Source organism: Bison bison, unplaced genomic scaffold (genome assembly GCF_000754665.1).
Source record: "Bison bison bison isolate TAMUID 2011002044 unplaced genomic scaffold, Bison_UMD1.0 scf7180017864384, whole genome shotgun sequence".
Classification (NCBI taxonomy): domain Eukaryota; kingdom Metazoa; phylum Chordata; class Mammalia; order Artiodactyla; family Bovidae; genus Bison; species Bison bison.
The window spans coordinates 75,789-92,396 of NW_011494956.1; the positions used below are offsets into that span (position 1 = coordinate 75,789).

Genomic DNA, 16,608 nt, shown 5'->3' on the forward strand with positions numbered 1-16,608 from the left:
CCCAACCATTCCATTCTAAAGGAGATCAGCCCTAGGTGTTCTTTGGAAGGAATGATGCTAAAGCTGAAACTCCAGTACTTTGGCCACCTCATGTGAGGAGTTGACTCATTGGAAAAGACTCTGATGCTGGGAGGGATTGGGGGCAGGAGGAGAAGGGGACGACAGAGGATGAGATGGCTGGATGGCATCACCAACTCGATGGACATGAGTTTGAGTGAACTCCGGGAGCTGGTGATGGATGGGGAGGCCTGGCCTGCTGTGATTCATGGGGTCGCAAAGAGTCGGACACGACTGAGCGACTGAACTGAACTGATACTGTTCTCCATAGTGGCTGCCATTTCTATCACTGCCATTCTGTAGATGGGGGAGCCAAGGTACCCTGAGGGTCTTAGGTTCACAATGCTAAAAAGCGCCTCCCAAACCTCAGGCTGGTTTGCAAGCTTCCAAAGGACAAGATGTCCATCTTCTGTGTGGACTGTTCATTGCCTTATATGCTGTGTTTGAGCCATATTAACCAACAGCTGAGAAATGCCTGGCAAGACCTTCCTGAGGGAGTCAGTGCCCTGAGGGACTGGGATGAATAGTGAGTCTCATTGTTGTGGATTCCAAGCAAATGCCAACCCTAAGCATGTGATTGTGCCGCTCCATGATTATATTTATCTTGTATTGCATCACATATTCAACCAAACATATTAAAACACAGTGCCTGCATCCAAAGAACTAAATATACAAAAAGAGAGAAAGGAGGCTGTGTCAGGAGGAAGAGAGTGAGTCTCCTTTCCGTGCTGTTTTGGGGTTCTGGTTTGTACAGAGAGTTGATATCAGATACTGATTCAACACTTAGTGCTTTTGTTTTTCTTACTCTCAGATATAGTGGAAAGACATGGCCCTGAGAGCCTGATAATGTGGTTCTCTGTCCACCAATTACTCAGCTACATTGACCTGGAAGCAGCCAAAGCTTTGACCAGATGAGGCTAGGCTCATTCAGAAAGTCTAGAACTCTGGTTCCGGAACTGTAATGTGCATCAAAATGCTCCACAGGGCTTGTTAAGACACATTGCTGAGTCTCATTCCCAGAGTTTCTGACTTACTTGCATTTCTAACAAGTTCCCAAGTGATGCTGTTGCTGCCTGTCTGGGGACCACACTTTTAGGACTTCTGGTCTCCAAGAACAAGGCAGTCCCATGGATACTAGAATAGTCCCAATCTAAGACTAAAAAGCAAGGGGAAGCAAGGGAAGGGTTCACTACTATTTATGTATAAAGTAAGTTGGCATATATTACATTTGCAGCTTGTATATACATAGACTATTTCTAGATGGTTATAAAAAACCATGAATAGGGAGCTGTAGGTCCACTCCAGTCTAGATCAGGGGATCTGCCAGGCCTGAGGCCGAGTTCCACCCTGGCTTCCCGGGATGTCGGTGGCCTACGTACCGGACTGGCTGAGAGGGAAGGCAGAAGTCAATCAGGAGACCATCCAGCGGCTCCTGGAGGAGAATGACCAGCTGATCCGCTGTATCGTGGAATATCAGAACAAAGGCCGGGCGAATGAGTGCGTCCAGTACCAGCATGTGTTACACAGAAATCTCATTTATTTGGCTACCATCGCAGATGCCAACCCAACCAGTGCTTCAAAAGCAATGGAATAGTCTTCCAGTTGGCTGTTGTGAGGAGTAATTGAATGTGATCTATTTCCTATGAAATGGATTTTTGCCAACTCAACTGCTTAGAATGCGAATGGAACCTCTGTGGCTCTTCTAAAAATGTGAAAATGTGAAGAAAGCTACTAACTTAACCATATTCTCAGTATAAATATTTAATAATTAAGTGGATTCCCTCAATTAAGTTGACTCCAAGTGTCCTCCATCCTGAAATAAGTGTGTTTGGATAACAGAGATATAATGGGCATCTTCAAGTCAACCTTTTTAGTTTCAATCTGAAGAGGAAACTGAGCAGGTATTGGGCGATCAGCAGAAATTGCTGAGACTTTCCACTGAGACACTGCCAAATGGACGTGTGACTGTTTCTCCCTCCTACCAGTTTGTGGTGGTGGACCCCTGACTGCTCTTTTCATGTTGCCTTGAAATTAAGTTTGCCTTTCCACAAAAAAATAAAAATAAAAAACCATGAATAATAGTTGTTGGGGAGAGGGGGTGCTTGGGGGTCTAGGGTGGTGCTATGTTGATTGTTTTCTGGGTCTGACTCCAACCCAAACAAACATGAACTCATTTTCCTTTCTCTACTGTGTTCCTTTCAGAGTCTGTCCTCCACAGCCTTCATCATCTAGTTCCCCTTGATGGTTAACTTCCTCTTGGATTTGGCCAATGGGAGGCACCAGCAGGGATCTGAGGATGGTAAGAGAGAAAGATGGACAGATTTCTTCTCTGAGGTCTCCCCACTTTGGTGCAGTGTCTAGAACACACTTAGCCCCAGCTCTCACTGGACTTCAGTAAGAACCTTTCCTTCTTCGGCTGTTGCTAGTCTCTGGGGCTTCCACATCCCCCTTTTTAATCCCCTTAACCCTACCCACCCATCTGTGAGTGGTCCCTTTATTAACATCTCTGAATTTGAACCTTCTGGAGGTGAATTTTGTTTTCTAACTGAAATGATGGGGAACTTACTAGTTCAGTTCAGTTCAGTCACTCAGTCGTGTCCGACTCTTTGCGACCCCATGAATCGCAGCATGCCAGGCCTCCCTATCCATCACCATCTCCCGGAGTTCACTCAAACTCACGTCCATCAAGTCGGTGATGCCATCCAACCATCTCATCCTCTGTTGTCCTCTTTTCCTCCTGCCCCCAATCCCTCCCAGCATCAGAGTCTTTTCCAATGAGTAAACTCTTCGCAAGAGGTGGCCAAAGTACTGGAGTTTCAGCTTTAGCATCATTCCTTCCAAAGAAATCCCAGGGCTGATCTCCTTCAGAATGGACTGGTTGGATCTCCTTGCAGTCCAAGGGACTCTCAAGAGTCTTCTCCAACACCACAGTTCAAAAGCATCAATTCTTCTGCACTCAGCTTTCTTTATGGTCCAACTCTCACATCCATACAAGACTGCTGGAAAAACTACAGCTTTGACTAGATGGACCTTGGTCAGTAAAGTAATATTTCTGCTTTTTAATATGCTGTCTAGGTTGGTCATAGCTTTTCATCCAAGGGGCAAGTATCTTAATTTCAAGGCTGTAGTCACCATCTGCAGTGATTTTAGAGCCCAAGAAAATAAAGTCTGTCACTGTTTCCATTATTTTCCCATCTATTTGCCATGAAGTGATGGCACTGGATGTCATGATCTTTTTTGAATGTTGACTTTTAAGCCCACTTTTTCACTCTCCTCTTTCACTTTCATCAAGAGACTCTAGTTTCTCTTTGCTTTTTGCCATAAGGGTGGTGTCATCTGCATATCTGAGGTTATTGATATTTCTCCTGGCAATCTTGATTCCAGCTTGTGCTTCATCCATTCCAGCATTTCTCATGATGTTCTCCACATGTAAGTCAAATAAGCAGAGTGACAATATACAGCCTTGATATACTCCTTTCCCAATTCGAACTAGTCCATTGTTCCATGTCTGGTTCTAACTGTTGCTTCTTGACCTGCATACAGTTTTCTCAGGAGGCAGGTAAGGTGGTCTGGTATTCCCATCTCTTTAAGAATTTTCCAGTTTGTTGTGATCCACATGGTCAGAGGCTTTGACCTAGTCAATAAAGCAGAAATATATGTTTTTCTGGAACTCTATTGCTTTCTCTATGATCCACCAGATGTTGGCAATTTGATCTCTGGTTCCTCTGCCTTTTCTAAATCCAGCTTGAACATCTGGAAGGTCACGGTTCACATACTGTTAAAGCCAGCCTTGGAGAATTTTGAGCATTACTTTGCTAGCATGTGAGATGAGTGCGCCTGTGTGATAGTTTTAACATTCTTTGGCATTGCCTTTCTTTCAGATTGGAATGAAAACTGACCTTTTCCAGTCCTATAACCACTGCTGAGTTTTCCAAATTTGCTGGCATATTGAGTGCAGCACTTTCACAGCATCATCTTATAGGATTTGAAATAGCTCAGCTGGAATTCTATCACTTCCACTAGCTTTGCTCGTAGTGATGCTTTTTAAGGCCCACTTGACTTCGCATTCCAGGATGTCTGGCTCTAGATGAGTGATCACAGCATCATGGTTATCTGGGTCAAGATCTTTTTTGTATAGTTCTTCTGTGTATTCTTGCCACCTCTTCTTAATATCCTCTGCTTCTGTTAGGTTCATATGATGCCCATCTTTGCATGAAATGTTCCCTTGGTATCTCTAATTTTCTTGAAGAGATCTCTAGTCTTTCCCACCCTATTGTTTTCCTCTATTTCTTTCCACTGATGCCTGAGAAAGGCTTTCTTATCTCTCCATGCTATTCTTTGGAATGCTGCATTCAGATGGATATATCTTTCCTTTTCTCCTTTGCCTTTAGCTTGCTTTGATTCCATGAGTCTCTTGTCCCTCCTGGGTCCCCAAAGGGGACTCATCCCATCACGTGAAGGATCTGTACTGTTTGGACATTGCCTCTTGGATGCCGTGGCATTCCTACTTTTACATTCTTCCATGAACCTAAGAAACAAGCCATTAATCCCTTAGCTGTTTTCATTCCAACATAAGGACACAACATACCCTCACCCCATGTCCAAATCACACCCCTACTAGCTCGAGGAGGGGTGGTCCAGGGGTCAGGCATGAGAGAAGGCTTGAACCTAAGGCACTGAGATTTAGAGAACCCCAAAATTGTAAATAATGGTTTTGAAAGCTTAACATCTATTTAGCAAGAGTAATGGTTTAAAGTGGGAAGTCGCCAGATGGTGTGCACTGTTAATAATGCCCATCTGTGAGCCATGTCATGAATTATAAAATTGATTTGGAGGAGAACATCTCCTGCTGTTTGTCACAGGTGCCAGAATGTCTCCTCATGCTCTGGGGGTCAGGTATGGAATGAGGCAGGCTGAGGTGCATGTTGCTTAAAAATAACATTATATAGTGTTTTGTATAATAATATTAAAATACTTGAATGCTAGTTAATTTTTTACAAATATGTGTGGCATCCAGAACTTCCTGATTCACACACGCCTGCCTCCAGGAGTGTGGAGGTGTCTGGCTGTAGGTAGGGCTGCCTATCTCCAATGCTGTGTTGGGCCACTCTTGACCTTCTGCCCTGATTCTGGTGAGCTTGGCCCGTGAGCCTCTTCACTTCAATGTAGATTTCTGTCGATGGCCTCAGGTGCTCTTGCATTCAAGGCCAGTTTGCTCCTGTGTCTCCACCTTGACCCTGCAAACTCTCCCTGTCTAATGTCATAGCTGCAGATACAGAGGTTCCCTCCTTCCTCCTTGGTCCCTGAGGACCGGATCACTTGGTTGCCTTGCCTGAATGGTCTGCTAGGAGAGGGCATGAGCAGCTTCCTAAAATCTCTGAGGCACAGTTCTTCACCCGTAGTGATACTTCACTAAGGAGTTTCAGTGAGGACTGATGTAAAGCAACAGTGGGAAGTGGTGATGGGGGCAGAGCAGGGCAATCCTCAACCACCAGCCCCAGGACAGCCTGCAAACTATACCCCATGCACACTCCTTCCCTTGCTCTCTGTATCAGCTGCAGGGAGCACCCTCCCATTGCTCCACAAAGCCCCCAACTCAATGCTTCCCCTATGAAGCCCCTTTACCCTTCACACCCATGGGGGTCTTCCTTCCCAGAATCCTTGCAGGCATGGCAGCCACCTACCTGTACTTTGCTTTATGCTGCATTCAGTTATCTTCACTTGTGCTCGTCTCTCAGGTAGGATGGAAAACTCAGCGGGAGAGCCACGCCTTCTATGTCTTTGCACCCTCTCCCATTGTGTGTCCGACCCAGAATTGGAAAGACATGTGTGCTAAGTCACTTCAGTCATGTCAGAGTCGTCGCAACCCCAGGGACTGTAGCCTGCCAATCTCCTCTGTCCATGGAATTCTCCAGGCAAGAATACTGGAGTGGGTTGCCATGCCCTCCTCCAAGGGATCTTCTTAGACCCTGGGATCAAACCTGCGTCTCTTATGTCTCCTACATTGGCAAGTGGGTTCTTTACCACTAGCACCACTTGGGAAGCCCTGGGAAGACACAGAGAGCTTCATTATTCTTATCCATTGTGTAATTCATCTTGTCCTGTTATTTCAGTAGTCCTCAGTCCTCACACTGCACTAGAATTACCTGGGAAACTTTCAAATATGCAGGTTCTCAGGCCCGTTTCACTAGATCTAGAATGGAGCCTGGTTTTGGATGTTTATATAAAAGCTCCCCCATATAAGTCTAAGGTACAGCTCAGAACATGGTGTGAACCAGGATAACTTTGTCCTCAGCTGTACTTACTGCCACTTCAATTTGTCTGCTGGCTGCTCTTTCTCCATTTTAATATTTCAAATGATATCTTACAAGTTAAATTGCAACCCTCAGCTCCTTTTTGATATAATATACAAGGAATCATCTTTAAGGCAAGTGAAAATTTTTGCCATTACCTCATTGGGCAGAGAGTCAAGCTGTAAAAAACCATACTAGTGATTCCTTCAAATTGGGACTCTCATTAATCAGTGGGCCATCCTCCAGGCACCTGTGTAAAGCCAGGCAGTCACCATTTGTGACATTCTGTTTCCTTCATCCACATAAATCAGGCCGAACTAGCAAACAGCAAAGGTACTGTTACCTATCAGGGTCACCAACAGGTAATGATGAAAGAGTAGGTAAAGAGGGAAAAAGCAGGAATGATGAATCAATGAGGTTATTATGACAAAATGATTTAATATGTGAAAGTGAATTAAGGAGGTTTTGATGGTATTTACAAGTTTCATTTCATTTGAGGATCGCAATGAATTCAGTATCTCCTGAAAAACTTTTAAGAATATTTTATTTTGAAGATGTTCTGCTAACAAGACAGGAAAAATAGTCTTGAGGAATATTTTCACCATTTGCTTCTTTTTGGTTTAGTGCAGTTTTAATTACTGAGGAAAGGAAACCATGAGGTGAAAAGAAAAAAAAAGCAATTAACCCACAGAATTCTTAAAGAGTCAAGGTGATTCGAAACGAATATTTTTGTAAGATGGTTAAAACAGGGAAACTGTGAGGAAGTGTACACTATTTTACACTTCTCTAAATTATGTTTTTCAAAAATTTCCATTGGGCATCAATACACTTTTAGATATTCTGTCAGATTAATTTTCTTAACAATTGCTTTAAAAACAATTTTGTTTATCTGCTCAGAATTAAAAGAGCTATTATACTTTGTTATAAACTGTGGAGCTGCTTTACTGAAGATCTATTATTTCAACTTTGTCTCTTCAATGTACAGTTAAACTAGGCTCTAGAATCAAATCTATTCTGCATCTACACAGTTATTTTTTTCATGAGCAAAATTTCCATTGTCATGAATCTTTAGTTTAGAATGGATTACTTTTCCCTTGGATATCTTTTCAGGGTATTGTTTTTATTAAAATTTGCCATTTTTCTTTTATGGAGACGCTCACTAGATAATACACACTGCTCATACATCCAGAGCTTTCACATACCTTAATTCCTCCCTCTGAAATATAAACAGAGACCAAGGATCACCAATACTGTAAAATCCTCCAATATGAAGGAAAGTGACCCCAAAACAAATATACAGACTAAAGGAATGCAGATTGATAAGAGGAGATGAAGAGAGCAGAAGAAAATGCTGAAACAATTAGAATTCACATCCTCCAGGAGACAAAAGGAATTTCTGTACCCATTTTAAAAAAATAAATCAAACCTGAGGAAAAAGGAAGAAGACCAGGGGAAAGCAACATGGGTTAGAATGGTTGGTGTCAAGGAAGAAATGAGTCTCAAGTTTCATCACCCTTTGGGGGTGAGCATTCCATAATGCAGGAACAGTATAATCGAAGGTGTGGAATCAGGAATAAAGCAGTGTGTGTCTCAAAGACAGAGCAGTGGCTCGGATTGAGATTACACTGAGAGTAAGGATACATGCTGAGCAGTTGTGTGAAATAAGAATGGATAAGTAAGATGAAGCTATGTTGACGAGGGCTTTGACATTCGGGTTTTGGATTTGGTTCCATAAGCAATAGGTACACACTGAAGCTGGGGTTGCATGTGAGACTGGGAGCTGGGCCACTGAATTGCAGTTTCCGTAAGCTTCTTTAGGTTAGTAGTGGGATGGAGAGACACGAGTCAGGAGGACAGATTAAAGCTTATAGGAAATACCCAAAAGTTAAGCGATGTTATTGTAAAATAAAAATTACATCTATTACAATTTTTAAAAGAAACGGAAAGCATTATTTGCCTCCAAATTTTCTCGATTGATTATAACTAAAACCCTGAGTTATTTTGTTAAATAGCATTTCCAAAAAAAAAGCATCATGGCAGTAATTATTGCAAGATCACTGATGAGTATTATCTCTCAAAAAAGCTCTCTATACACTACGGGTATGGTTATAATTCTGCCACTGCTTGGGGAAAAAATCAAACAGCGGTTTTATGCTTTACTTACATAGAGAAGCATTAGAACTTAGTGGTCTATGTTCAAATTCAAGATAAGCCATGTTAGAGAAGTCATTTAGCCCTCCTAACCTCAGTTTCCTTATCTGTAAAATGGGTATAGTGATAATTAGGAAAATACCTGTCACATAATAAATGTTAACTGTTACTGTGTTGTGAGGTCAATGTTTTGTTTATAGATTCATTGATTAGAATATTGGCTGCTAATTTATATTAGAAAGAATATTGCCATTTACTGTAGTGGTAAGGGAAGAGTTAAAAGATGCTGTAAGTAATAATTAAGTAATGAACAATGGGAAATTTAATCAAAGTCACCATTTAAGGACAAAGTACCATTCCTTGGTTTTGAATCTATTATAACTGTAGTATTATTAATAGTAATAAAGTGTTGGTTTCTATAGAACCAGGGCTTGGAAACAAAGCCAAGTGGCATATGTATATATTTATTTAATGGTGGGAGACCCAGCACATTTGGCGACAGGCACAGTGTTCCACTCAGTGGGATGAAATGCGTGCCTCACGCCAGCTTCTTTAGAGGGACTGTTATTCATCACAGCTGTAATGTTCCCTTCAGAGAGCTCCCACCAGAATGGAAAAGGCGCACTGGCAATTTATATACAAAAGCCAACCCACGTTTGGCTTTGAAAATTCACTGGGAAAACTGTATGCAGTCTGTTAGTTATTCATGGACATGCTCTGGTTTCTGATGGAAGTGCTGTGGTTTCGTTTGTTATCGTCACAGTAAAATTAGAAAGCAGCAAAGAAAAATTAAAGGACTGGCATGTAGACATATTCTAGCTGACAAATCATTATGTGTAAGTTTACATGGTTCAGCTGCCATGTAAAAATAGTCATAATTCACACAGCCCTGTGTTTGGAGGAGGCAAACTGGCCTTTGGCCTGGTTGTCGGCCCTGCCCCCACCTTCCTTTGGTAAAATTATAGCGTCGTCCTCTGCCCTGGGACACTCAGCATGCCCTGCAGAGCTAAGGGTTTGGGACGCACGAACACCCTGCCTTCCTCAGCAGTGCCATTTATGTAAACTGTACCGAAACATCTTTTAACATCTAATGAAACAATGTAACTGAAAATATAAACTTGCAAAATGCTGCAGAGTTGAATCTTGATTGAAAGGGAGTATTATCTCCAGTTAACCTTTCAACTGAAATAGTTTCTCTGCTCCTTAATTAGATAAGTGTGTAAGTCTAGACACCAAGATTTTTCCTCAAATAACATTCTCTCACATACACAGAGGAATGCTATGCTGTTCTAAAAGCACCTTCGCGTCTACCATCACAACTGATCCTCACAAGAAAAGTGAGAGACAAGCATCACAACACCCATTTTACAGGTACAAACATCAAAATCCAAGAAAGTGAACTGCTTTGCCCCAAATTTCACAACTAGGAGAGACAGAAGTGGGGTTCGAATCCAGCGCCCAGTAAAGGATCCAACATTTATGCTACTTTCTTGAAATGTGTTTTGGAAAGGAAGTAGGACTTTGTTTCCCATTTAATGATGAATTATTCCTATCAATAAGTTAATGATGAATTAAATCTTTATTTAAATGATAAAGAATACAAATACAGTTTCTTTTGGTCCCAGTCAGAAAAGCAGGCATCCCTGGTGGCTCAGACAGTAAAGAATCTGCCTGCAACCTAAGAGACTTGGGTTCAATCCTTGAATCGGGAAGATGCCCTGGAAAAGGAAATGGCTAGCCCCTCCAGTATTCTTCCCTGGAGAATTCCAAGGACAGAGAAGCCTGGCGGGCTACAATCCATGGGGCCGCAGAGAGTCAAAGACGACTGAGCAATAACACTTTCGCTTTCAGAAAAGCAAACATGATACCATAATGCTTGAGTATGGAACATGTAAGAAATGTGATGCTGTCATTTTGTTGGTTGATTTTTTGTCCATGGGATCAGTTCTGTACTCATTTTACTTCAACCAACCCAGAACTGGGCAACCACTATGTAGCAAGCAATCTGCTAGACACTGAAGACACAAAGGGTCAAGTTTCAGCCTTTGGCTCAGAAGTCCTTTTTGGAGACAGACAAGCAAACAGATGATACCTCACAGTATTCTAAATGCTGTGACAGAGAGGTGCACACAGGCTGCTAGGGGAGCCCAGGGGAAGGGTTGGGTGTGTCAATTAAGGAAGATTTTCTGCAGAAGGAAATCTCTCAGATTGGTTTTGAAGGATGAATAGGAGTTTTCCAAGCAAAGAAGAGGGGAAAGAAATACCAGGAATGTTCAGAGACATGGAGACAGAAGACAAAAGGAATAAATACAATTTCTGCTGAGGGACACAGGAAAGGAGGGGCACTTTAAAGGAGAATAGCCTGGAAAATCCCATGGACAGAGGAGCCTGGTGGGCTGCAGTCCATGGGGTCGCACAGAGTCGGACACGACTGAAGTGACTTAGCAGCAGCAGCAGCAGCAGCATATAATCATAAAGATAGTTAAGTTCACATAGTGCTTGCCTTGTGCCAGGCTCTGTTCTAAGCACTTTACATGTACAAACACATTTATCATCCACAGTTTTGCAAGCAAGCAACTGAGACACACAAATATTAAGCAGTCTGGCCAATAGTCCATGGCCCATGCTTTCAACACTATGCTATACTGCCTTCCAAAAATGTGTGTGTAACAGAGAGAGGGAGAGGAAGAACAGAGGAAGCTTCCAGAGAAACAGAGATGAGCAGAATTTTGGAAAATCTGTACACTTTAGAAAAAAAATTAAACCAATGGAGGGACTTTATTCTGGAAAAGTGGGGTGAGAAGGCAGAGGAAGAAAATGAACCTCAGTATAATTAAGGAGCCTATACATTAAACTCAAACTCAAATAAGAATTTTCTCCTGGGTAGGAGTAAGCTGTGTCAGACCTATGTCCCCTAGAGGGCTTGTCAAGGAGCCTTCTGGCAGGCTCTGCTCCCCATAAATGTTTTGAGTAGTCAGAATCCTGCCATGTCATTAGGGCAGCACAGGAGGAAAATATGAATTTGTTGGAATGCATGAGCCCTTTGGGTGCAGATGTGTAATAAATATTGATTGGTAACAAATCATAGTTAGTGCTATAACTAAGGTTAGTTAAATTAATTGGAAACACATTGAATGTTAGCTTAGTTGTTATGACTCATGGCTAACAGGTGAAAATTCAATAAGGAAAGTTTTACCCTTTTCCTCATTTTTAAGGACGTTAATGTAGATAAGCTGTCACTAGCTAATAAGAAGTTCAAAGTCAAATTTGCAGTCCTCTTCTGTCAAGGAAGGAAGAACTCTGTGATAAGTATTCTAATCACTAATCTTGCCATCATTTTATCTTATTTTTTCAGTGCTTATTTCCTCTCCATATTTACTATTTCCTTTAAAACAATTTTTACTGCACTCTATGTATCTTTGAAAATGCCCACAAATTCTTTTGCAATGAGGTAAAGGTATAATTAAATACATACATAAACCAGATGTTACTTGAAGACCCCTTGGAGGGTTAGTTAAAATTAGTTTACCCCTGATCAGAGGAACTCAAAGAATTCCCATGATTTCCACACTCCTGTGGGCCATGTCAATTCAAACCCACTTATTCATTTTTCTTCTCGTTCTTTCAACAAGCATTTACTGACCACCTCTACATCCCAGGTACCATTACATCAATGGCAAGTCCCTGTCCTGGAGGATCTTCCATCCTAGTAGGTGAGAGGCAGGCAAAGAAGCAGACAAGAGCCAAAGAATTATGTACGTGAAAAGATAGTTCCAGGGAGTGAAAAGTTTGATGAAGAAAAGGAGATAAGGAGATGTGGGGTGGGGGGTGAATTTCCCCTGGGGGCTCAGGGAAGTTCTCCCTGAAAGGTGACCTCTGATTGGGACCTGAATGACCAGCCTGATGGCCTGCAGGTCTGGGGGAGGAACTGCAGGCAAAGACAGCCATGAGGATCAAGGCTTTGAGGTTAGGCTGGACAGGGAGAATGAGTGGCAGGGGGTAGATGCACTTAGGAGAGGGGGCTGGAAAAGATGAGTGGCCAAGATGGGCCAGGTCACAAAAGGCTTTGTGAAAGGCCAGGGAAGATGGGAGTTATCCTTAATTGGGATCTGAAGGCTTCTGCCTTGTGGTTTTTAAAGACCGCAGTTTCTATTTTGTGGAAGGAAGATTGCAGAAAAGTAGGAGATCCATTGCGGGGGGCCTCTTGCAATTGTCTGGGGGACAGATAGTGGCCCTGGAACTACAAGGTACTGGGCGTCCAGGGAGAAATACAGTGGATCCTTGAACAGCATGGGTTAGAACTGTGTGAGTCCACTTATTACATGGATTATTTCCAATAAGAAATACTACCCTACTACACGATCTGCAGTTAGTTAAATACGTGTATGCAGAATCATGGATGTGGAAAAACCTTGACCTGTATTTCTCCCTGGATGCCCAATACCTCGTAGTTCCAGGGCCACTATCTGTACCCCAGACAAATGCAAGAGCCGCCCACCCCCCACTCCAAGAGCTGACTTTAAATTATACTTGAATTTTCTACAACATAGAGGGTGGATGTCCCAAACCCGGCTGCTGTCAACTGTGGACAGCAGCAGGTTCACTTTTAGAGATGCTGAGACAGAGGCAAAACTCCTGCCTCAGTCCCCCACCCACACCCTTTGCTGACTTCTGCAAGAAATTTAATTGCATCAAAACTGTAATTTTTGGAATTTTACTTAAGTTTGAGGAGTGAGAAGGAAGGGCTTACTTTGGGGAACCTGTGAGCATCATTGACAGGGCCCCCTTTGTCTCACTCTGCCCTCTTTTAAGGGTCTGTTGTGCCCACCCATGAACCCTCCTCTCTACGCAAATCCTCCAGCACTTATAATCCTGTCCTCACTGCCCCCTGCTTCACTGCCCCTTTACCTCAGTGCCAGTTGAAGATCATTGCAAATATATTAAATCAGATGGAAATCCACCCACTGTCCGCACTAAATGTAGTTACATATGAACTGACTTGTTACTGACTAGGTGATACACTGTTACGGTTTGTAAGCATTTCATTAGATTTTTATTTTATGGTTTATTTTTCTGTTACGATAATACTTTTTTATTTTTCAGGCCTCAAACATTTTGTGGGACATTACAAAACTCATGTCCTCTGTGCCCATGGAACTTCATGACTCAAACAACCGTGACGGAGGCGCCAGGCTCACTGGCACTGTGGTAAGTGACATCACCTTCGTGTGACTACACATGTACACCGAAGGACGAACTGCAGTGTCAGCAGGCTTCCAGGACACTGCTCACAACATAAATGCACATCTCCCCACCCTCCCCTGTTACAATGGGCTTCCTGGGCCATCTGCCTTCCTCTTACTCACAGGTTCCTCTCCACTCCACACTCCTCTGCTCCCAGGACCTTGGGCCCAGAAAGGTCAACCCAGAGTCTGAGGTGGTAGAGAATCTGGATCCTGGATTCTCCACGGCCGATCTAGGGTGAGAGCATGGCTTCCACTCAGGAGCCCCTGAGAGTGGGGCACAGACTGGGCAGAGAGAGGAACAGTTGGAAGAAGGGACTCAGGGCCCTCACACGCAGGAATCTTGAGGCAAAGAGATGGAGACGAAGCCTGGAGGAAAGAGAGAACGTGTGTGTGGTGGGGGCGGGGGTAGGGGGAGCAGAAGCACAGTACAGGCCAAGGTCCGGCAGCCGCGGGGAGGACAGGCCTGCTCCTGGTGGGTTCCTCTAAGGCAGCCGCATCTTCTTGGCTCCAGCAGGCCCTGCAGTCTGTGTTTCAGCAACCACACAGCTCACCTGGGCGCACCCTTCCTGGCACAGTTCTCATGCCGCTTCTCCTCACCTTCTTTTTCCAGCTCTTCTTAGAGATATAAGGGATCCTCCCTGTGTGTGGAAACTCAGACATCAAAGTCACAGCGGGTTTAGGGGTTGAACACATGACCCCTAGAGCCAGGTTGCCACAGCTTACATCCGGGCTCTGTGCTCAGTCACCTGGGGGTGTGGCTAAAACTCAGCTTCTGTTCGCCGGTGCCAAATAGAAACATGGAGACAGCGTTTTGGGTGAAGTAGAAAAGAGTAGCTTTTATGGGTTTGTCAGGCAAAGGGGGCCACAGCAGGCTAATGCCCTCCGTGTGTCCCAAAGGTTACAGTGAGGAGAGTTGTAGTGTTCAAGGAGCAGGTGTGATCAGCTCATGGACATTGTTCTGATTGGTTGGTGGTGGGGTAATTGGGAGTCAACATCTTCAACCTTCTGGTTCCATCCAGTCTGGGGTCTATGTGCTTGTGGGCAGCAAACAGTTGACTTCTCCCACCTGGTAGGGGTTTCAGTATCTGCAAAACAGCTCAAAGGATGTGACAATATTATCTATAGACCTGACTTTGTTTAATGGCTAAAGTATTATTATTTCATCTTGCTTGACTGTTTTCCTTTCTTTCTGCATTTTCTCACTTCTCTGATTAGACTTATTCTTTGACTAAAGTTTTTCTACAGACAAAAGGCAGGCAGAAGGCATGGGTGGGGGCCTATAAGGTTTTATAAGGATTTATAAAGTTCTGCACGGTCACCTGAGCCCTGGGCCTACTTCTTATCATGTCTGTGCCTCAGTTTCCTCAGTTGTAAATGGGCTGGAAATAGTTCCCATTGCACCAGCTTGTGATGTCAACTGCGAAGTTCCTAGCATGTACCAAAAGTGAAAGTCGCTCAGTCGTGTCTGACCCTTTGTGTCCCCATGGACTGTAGCCTGCCAGGCTCCTCTGTCCGTGGGATTCTCCAGACAAGAATACTGGAGTGGGCAGCCATTTCATCCTCCAGGGGATCTTCCCAGCCCAGGGTCTCATGAGCTACAAGGGAAGCCCTCCTAGCATATAAGAGTTCACAAATGCTTCACTATTACTGTTTTAAAGATTTGTCAAAACAAGCACAAAACTGTGGCATATGTTAAAGTTTACCTTAGCAAGTTATAATTTTAACTCAGAAAACACAATGGTATATAACTGTGCTATGCCATTCCATGCTAAGTCACTTCAGTCATGTCTAACTCTTTGCAACCCTACAGACTGTAGCTCACCAGACTCCTCTGTTCATGGAGTCCTCCAGGCAAGAATACTGGAGTGGGTTGCCAGTACCCCTCCTCCAGAGGATTATCCTGACCCAGAGATCGAACCCACATCTCCTGCAGCTCCCCCATTGTAGGCAGATGCTTTACTGATGAGCCACCGGGGAAGCCCATGCTGCTGCTGCTGCTGCTAAGTTGCTTCAGTCGTGTCCGACTCTGTGTGACCCCATAGACAGCAGCCCACCAGGCTCCACCATCCCTGGGATTCTCCAGGCAAGAACACGGGAGTGGGTTGCCATTTCCTTCTCCAATGCATGAAAGTGAAAAGTGAAAGGGAAGTCGCTCAGTCGTGTCCGACTCTTCGCAACCCCATGGACTGCAGCCTACCAGGCTCCTCCGTCCATGGGACTTTCCAGGCAAGAGTACTGGAGTGGGGTGCCATTGCCTTCTCCAGGGGAAGCCCATATAAGTGTGCTATTCTCAGGTAATTGCATGTTTGTTTTTCTTTAATTTGCAGCACCTGAAATGAGGTATGGGTCAATCACAGGACACAGTTTAGAGTTGAACAAGAAGCATCTACATGTAATGCCTTTTTAGGAAATAATGTCCAAAATCCAAGTTTGAGATCCTTTGTGAATGTTTTGTCTCCAGGCTTTTCCTGGAGTGCTTTTCCTGGTCCCTCTCTGACCCCCCACTCCCACTCTCATTCATATCTTAAAATGATGACAGCACATAAGTGTGGGAGCTGGATTAGACTCCATTTCCTAGCACTCTGATTTTAAAATGGGATTAACAGGGTATGAGACAGAGAGGAATAATGCACGGCTAAAACTCCTATGTCCTATAAACAACTGAAGTCAGGCAGTCTTTGAGGAGATGAAGGCCCACAGGTCCTGGGCACAGGAGAGCTGTGGAAGGAAAGACAAACCCTCTCTTTTCAGTCACTAAGTCATGTCCAACTATTTGTGACCCCAAGGGGACTGCAGCATGCCAGGCTTCCCTGTCCTTCACTATCTCCCAGAGTTTACTCAAACTCAAGCTCTCTTTACCA

General features: G+C 43.7%; 1 pseudogene; it reads left to right on the top strand.

The window, feature by feature from the left end:
• The first annotated feature begins 1,372 nt into the window (after positions 1-1,372).
• LOC105001739 lies at positions 1,373-2,059 on the top strand (annotated as a pseudogene).
• The last annotated feature ends 14,549 nt before the right edge of the window (positions 2,060-16,608 follow it).